Source organism: Rhinopithecus roxellana, chromosome 3 (genome assembly GCF_007565055.1).
Source record: "Rhinopithecus roxellana isolate Shanxi Qingling chromosome 3, ASM756505v1, whole genome shotgun sequence".
NCBI lineage: Eukaryota > Metazoa > Chordata > Mammalia > Primates > Cercopithecidae > Rhinopithecus > Rhinopithecus roxellana.
The window spans coordinates 107,479,173-107,486,811 of NC_044551.1; positions in this window are offsets into that span (position 1 = coordinate 107,479,173).

The following is a 7,639-nucleotide window of genomic DNA, read 5'->3' on the forward strand; positions in this document are numbered from 1 at the left end:
TTATATATAAATTATATATATTCTACTTCAATTAATATAAATTAAATGAAGTAGAGGCATGGGGATGGGAAAGCAAAGAAATACAGCAAAGCTAAGTGTGTCTAGGAGAGAACCATGGGCATAGCTACTCGCACAAGGAGCCTACAGGCTTCAAATAGCCACAAAGTTAAGTTTTATGGAGAGTTGTGTTGTCCTAAGACCCAGCAGCCTGAACTAAGAGAAACTGACTATTGAAACCTAAAATGACTTTTGGTCAGAAGTAGATCAATAAAGTTTCTCAGCCTTCGTTGAGGGCGTGTTTTTCAGCATCTGTATTAGAGATCTCCAAGAAAGACAATAGAAAAGAAAAAAATGTCTAGAGGGTGGGAGTCAAGGGCTGTGGACAGTGATGTTTGGAGAGCTCCTCCCATAGAGCAAAACTGCAGCCTATCTAAGGAGCATTCCCCACCCCTGGGGTGGGGGGCCTTTGCTGTGCCCACCCAGAGAAATTTTAGGATGGCTGCAGACCCGTGACTGCTGTGGGTCTCCCATGCTTCTTCATATTTCACTTTTGTATATTGGTGTGAGTTGGGCCTACAACTTACTGTCTAGATCTCCAGATCAAGAAGAGTTACACCCCCATCTTATATAGAGATTCCCATGCATCACCTAGAAAGTCTAGAGATGCTTCTAAATGGGAAAGACATCACAAAGTAAGCCAAAGGTTTAAACTGACTAAAGAAAGACAACTGCAATACATGTGACAGAAAAGGTCCCAATCATTATTATACTAGGAACGCCTATAAATCAACAAAGAAACATGCAATGGAACAATAAAATGATGAGCAAAGAACAGCTAATGTGTTTGTCTGGATCTAGTGAGAAATAGATGCCAATAGGGGATTAAATGTGCAAGGGGAATTGAGAGGAAATGGGGAGGGTTCTGGTAAAGGCTGGGAAGGTTCTTAGACCACGATGCAAATCTGACCCTAAGTGAAAGAGAGAGGGAAGGAATGTTGAGTAAAAACGTTCCAGACCAAGGGTACAGTCTAAGGAAACATCTGCAAGGTTGTTGAGGACCCTTGAGCCAGTGTAACCCTCTGAGGGGTCTTGTATCTCTCCGGAATGGGATGCCTAATATCTCTGCTATGCTCAGTCATGGACAGGGAGCGGAGGACAGCAACTACGACTCTTGGTCACTTGTGCTCCTTGTAGTTGGAGGTCTGCAAGACACAATCTTATGGCCACCACTCTTAACTTTAACAGTGATATGAAACACATGAAGAGATGGACACCTATTCTCATAATAAATGTACTTCAAAATAAAACAATGACAAGAGATTACTCTTTTTATCCCCCACATAGGTAAAAGATTTTAAGAAAGATACTGTACCCTATTGGTAGAGATGTGGGAAACAGCCAACTTATCCTTGAGTTTTAAGAATGTAAGTTGATATAATTTTTCCACAAGACATTTTGCCATATCTCTTAAAATTACAAATGCACACACCCATAGCCCAGCAATTCTATTTTTGTGATGTATCCCACAGATATATTCACAAGTGCACAGAGAAGTATGTCCCAGGATATTTACTTAATGAGTGCTTGTAATAGTGAATGATTGGAGACAACTTAAATGCCCATCAGTATGGAATTGATTATGTAAAGTATATCTATCCATAAAATTAAATACATGCCTTTAAAATAATGAGGCATGTAATGATAAGTCACACTATCTGTGATATATGTTAAAGTTGAAAAAGAATATGCAGAACAATGTGTAAAGTATGCCAAATTTGTGTTTTAAAAAGAGGGAGTCCCTATGTATGTATCATTTGTGTATGCCTAGTGTACCCCTGAAAGGCCACATGAGAAACTAATGTCACCTGCTGCCCCTGGGAGAGGATTTTTGGGGACAGAAGTTGGAAGAAGACTTAACTTTTCACTGTGTTTCTTTTAGTACTATTTCAGTATTTTACTATGAGCATTTTTTTTGTTTGTTTGTTTGTTTTGAGATGGAGTCTTGCTCTGTCACTAGGCTGGAGTGCAGTGGCACGATCCCAGTTCACTGCAACCTCTGCCTCCCGGGTTCAGGCGATTCTCCTGCCTCAGCCTCCCGAGTAGATGGGACTACAGGCGTCCGCCACCACACCCAGCTAATTTTTGTATTTTTAGTAAAGACAGGGTTTCACCATGTTGGCCAGGATGGTCTCAATCTCTTGACCTTGTGATCCACCTGCCTCAGTCTCCCAAAGTGCTGGGATTACAGGCATGGGCCACCACGCCCGACTGCCCATGGGTATTTTTTAAGTAAAAAATTTTACAGTTTAAAACTAAGTAATACAGTAAAAACAAACAACAACAAACCTTTCCTCCCCACCCCCCACTACCCATAGCTACCATGCATGTATCAATTTCATTTCGTATCATCCTGTTATATGGTCATGGAGAACTGTCATGGAAAACTGTCCTTGACTGGCATCGGTACATATTATTAAGTTAAAAAATTAAATTTGTTATTTCAGTCACACTGGAATCTTGTGCTGGGATAATTTTGCCTAAATTGAGATTTGTCTTCTACCAGAATCTGCCCTATAATGAACATTACTACAACATCTGAAGAAAAGCCAGAATACAGTGTGATAATCAAGTTTGGGCATGATTTTACACTTTCGTTTATTACTTTGCAAAATATATTTTGAAATGAAGAAAAACCCCACATTTCTCTTGGAGGTTACACATTGGTATGGGAAGCTATGAATGAAGAACATGATATGACACCCTCCTGTTTTAAAGGAAAATCAGAAGTATAAACATTATATTTTTAATGGGATGCTTATTATTTGCACTTATGTATTTGAATTTATATATTCTTGGTTCCCATCTGCATCTCTGAGATACAGTATATGGTATCACATAACTGAAGGAATCTTAGAGATCATATATATATATATATATATATATATATATATATTTTTTTTTTTTTTTTTTTTTTTTAATGTTACAGATGAAAAAGCTGGGGCCTAGAGAGATTAAATTTCTCAAGGTCACATAGAATTAAAACCAAATTTTCTCACTTTCCGGCATCAGAATATTTAATGTGAGCATGACTCTGGCTTCACAAATGCAGTGTCTCTGACCACACTACCTAGGGCTCAGGAAATGCTTTAGGTGGGCTTCTTTGGGTACGCTCTCTTTTCCTTCAAGTGCTTAGGCCTTTCCAGAAAGATGATCTGTTGGTAAACATTTGTTGGCGAGCCAGATAGCAAGGTTGGCATGAGAACTGAGATTGGTCATTTTTCTCCATTTAAGAATTTATCTTGAGCCTTTTTTCCTTTTCACAACTACCATATGAGTATTGATTTTAATTAGTTCTGTCTATTAAGATTTCCCTTAGGTTCAGAAGCCAGCCTGGTAATTAACTGTTCAGCTTTCCTCTTGCTGACACCATTGTTAGGTGAGTTGTTCCTACCCTCAGTCAAATACTGGGATCAATGTTCCTCTATGGATCCACCCTTAAGAGTTCAGACTCAGATAAAGTTCCTGTCTCAGGTGGTTTTCCCTAATTCTTATAGATATAGGAAGAGAAAAAGGAGACTCCTCAGATGGTTGACATTTTCCCTATTCATTATGGCAAATATACTTATCCCAAAACCTCAGAATGGTGTGCCTGTGGTAGGCAAGTAATGTGTTGATGTCCAGATGGATTACTTGAAGCTTGCTTGATGGATTAATATCAAACCATTTCCTTTTGCATTCCCTGGATGAATGTGATACGTCTGTTGGGTAGAGCAGGGCCTGAAATTGCGTAGTCAAAGTTTTCTTCTGCTTTCATTTTATTCTGAATTCTGGGAATGGTAGAGATTGTGCCTCAGTAATGTATTGGATATATGAAACTTAATGTCCCAGAAATATATGTGATGTTCAGACTTTTAGAATAAAATTTCTGAGACTCAATTCCTGAAGTGAGTATTCTGTATTTATGCAGATTTTAGTGACCAAATTTGTACTTGGGTTTGTAGTTACAATGTAATAGGTGTTTGAGATAATGATGGTAGTTCTAGACTTTGTTTGTGGATAATTAATTAATAATTGGGTGAGCACCATGACAACAACCTTTTAGATTAAATCAAAATCATTGCCATTTTCTGGGGTGTTTTATTGAGTGCAACCCCTTATTTTTAATGAAACAGCTAAACAGTCTAATGTATCCTTTGTGATGTTCATAAGCTCTAGATTTACTGTGATTAGGATGACACTACAAAATTGTCTGTGTTCAGTTGAACAAAAATTGGAGGTAGAGAATTTCCAGGCCCATCTGTTTCTTATGTGCCAACTGCCTTTCCTTTATGACTGCTCTTCCCTCCCATGGTGTCCCGTGTGCCTCAGCAGACTCTCTCTTGGGTACCTTGAAACCTTTGCAGTCAACATTTAGTTCCTGAATTTGGTAGCCAAGGCTGTCAGTCATAGCTGAGGATTTAGTTCCCTTGTGATGTTTTTATTCTTGCCTGGTCAATCTGGGAGAGTTAGACTTGAATGAAAGTTGAATTCACATCTTGAGGGCTAGTTGGAACAGAGGACTTAGAGTGGTCATTATAAAACAAATCATATAATTAGATGACTGTCTTTGCTCATCTACTCCTGGATAATATTTTTAAGTGCCTGTCATATGGCAGGCTGAAATGAAGCGCTTTGTGCCCCTTGTCTTATGCTTAGCAAAGCATCACTAGGCAAGAAAAATATAGGGATGCACTGAAGCATAACACAAATTTGCAGCAGTGCCATGGACTTTTAGAAAGAAATGATAGATTATCAATGCACGGGTAGTAGAGTTAAAGAATGTATTCATTCAATCATTGTTTATTGAGTGTATAGGATTTACAAAACATCCTGAGTACATAAAGTAAACTCTAGATTTCCTGCCCTCAAGGAGAATATTTCTAGGAGTGATTTAGTCTGATCAAAGATACTGTGCTGTCTGTGAAACGAATGAACTGAAGTGGGTACAATGACAGAACCTGTGAGCAGCTGTCACATAATTGAGCCTGAGGAGAGGGTATTCATGTACTTAGCTCAGAAAAGACTTGGGTCACACGTAACTATGTGTAGAAACATGACTCACAGCTGGATTTTAAGGGCAATTACGCAACTATGACAATACTAAGCAAGATCTGATTTCCCTTTAGACTTGAGTCCTGCAAAATAGAAATGTGTTATCTATCTTCTTTCACAGCAACACTTAATGATATGTCTGTGCAGCAACAGAACAATCCTTTAAGCAAGAAAGTGAGTGACAGTCATTGACAAAATTTGCTGGAAATTAATTTTCTGCAGTTCCCTAGTGAGCCCATGCATTTTATACTTCCAGCTGATTGTTGCAGATGAAAGGAATATAGAATCAAATGGGGCTATATTCAACACATGTTAAATGTAATACTTTATGCTTTCAGGAGACTAAATGTTCGTATTTCTTCCGAGGAGGGTTATATAGAGGCTAAAGTTGCTGGTGATGAAACGTTAAATGTTTGAGTACTAACCCACCTTGCGATTGCTTAATAGTGTTATATTCTGAGGCCATTGCTTCAGGTGTCTGATATATGGTTATTTCCAATGTTCCTCTTCTGGAAGATGGTGCTCTTGGGAAGAATAAACAGGACTAGGAAATAACATTTTTTAAAAAGCAGTTTCTTTAAAGTTACTCACAGTGTATCCTCTGAAAGGATTGCTTTATAAGAATCAACAGGATCATACATGCTCAATTGTATTTAAACTCAAGTTTGCTATTAACACACGTCCCCAAGATAGCATAGAATGAATAAACATACCTCGGGGATCAGTGGGCCAGATTGGTTTGAGTCCTGGCTCTGACATTTATTGGCTGTATGACCTTGGCCATGTTACTTAACCTCTCTGTGCCTTAAAAGGTGTCTAGCTCTTCAAGTTGTTGTGAGGACTAAATAATAATAACTCCAGTTGTATATCTAGTACATGTTTAACACGTATTGAAAATCGTCCTATGTATTCCTGGTGTAGAGTATGTGCTCCAAAGGTACTTGTGGTTGTATTGTCGTTATCTCCAACCTTAGCCATTTGCTATTGTATCATACCAAGGGCCACCAAACTTCATGTCTGTCAGTGACTGCTTGATTTTGTAACCCCAGAAACATTTTTAGTGATCATAGAGTGATGATGATTCCTTAGCCTAGGCTAATTCCCAAGATCACTTCTTTTCCAAATGCCACATGTTGGATACATTTCTCTTCATTTACTTTGTATATGATTTACTCCCTATTTCTGAAAGGGATTCGGTGTCAATTTGAAGTCTGAGTCTTCCAGCTGCACTGGCGTTTCCTGGGGGGTCATTTCAAAGTTGTATACAGAGACCTTATTGTTCTCTGCTACCACATGACTGAACAAATGTGACACAATCATTTTCTTGTTGGAGGCAAATTTGCTGAGTGTGGAATTTCTATTGAAAAAATTTAATATAGGATCTAAAGGATCCTCCTTGGCTTCACATAGATTGTAATTGAACTGATGTCAGAATGTTCTGATGATACAAGAACTAACTCCCATCCCACCAGGACGGTAAATATTTCGTTAGCACCTGCTTTGTGCAAGGTAGAAAATATTCGCTTATCACTGTCATTTCCCTTCACAATATCTATTTCCAAATCAAAAAGCATGACATGTCAAATTTTCCAAGTTTCAGGCACCAGAACAGATCCAATGGGAACTTCCTGAGTACTGTGTTAAAACACAAAACAAAACAAAATTAAGAAGAGGGTGAATTTCTCTCAGTCTCACCAACTAGAAAATATCCAAATATATCAGAGTACTAAGAATAGGGCAGCCTGAGAAAGGAGAAGGAAACATGGTGTCCAGGCCAAACCACTGTAAGAGGCTGTGTGAAGACAGGGAACATGGCTGCCCTTCATTCTTTTCTCTCTGTCTTGTGGCTTCTGTCAGCTTTCTACCTGCAGGAGGAACCTGGGGTCTAAGCCCCCTGCCTTCCATTCTGCCTCCTGTCCCCACCCCTGATCTTGGGGAACCCAGTGCTTTTAGACTCGTCTTTTCCAGTCAATCCAAATCTCCTTAGGCTCTGTCCCTCTGCTGTTTCATCCTCTGACAGTCACCAGAGAAATGAGCAATGGTACTCACTCTGACTATCTTGGGGTCACTTTAATTCCAGGGTAGGCATGTGTCCATGCATTTGTATGAGCTGGAAGAGGTAAGGATCGATATGTATTTAGGAAACAATGTGAGTAACTCCCATGCTGCTTCTAATAAATCTAGGCACCTTAGCTATTAATTTTTTTTATTGAATAAGCCAGGACATTCAATGTTGACTGGATTTTTAAAAATGCATTTATTTATGTATATATTTTATATATTTTTATATATAATAGAAATATAAAATTATTTTATCATTCTACTATATATTAATATACATTTATATATGTATAATGATTAAACACAATTTTTCTACTGATGGGCTAATTTTCTTGTTTTCAGTAAGAAATGTTTAAAGAAATGTGCAGATGAAGTAAAGTATATAAACATGCATAAGTTAAAACACATCACCATCAGAATATTGAAAAAAGAAGAAAAGGGAGAACTGTATCATTATTTATTTTAAAAAAACTATAATTTTTAACGT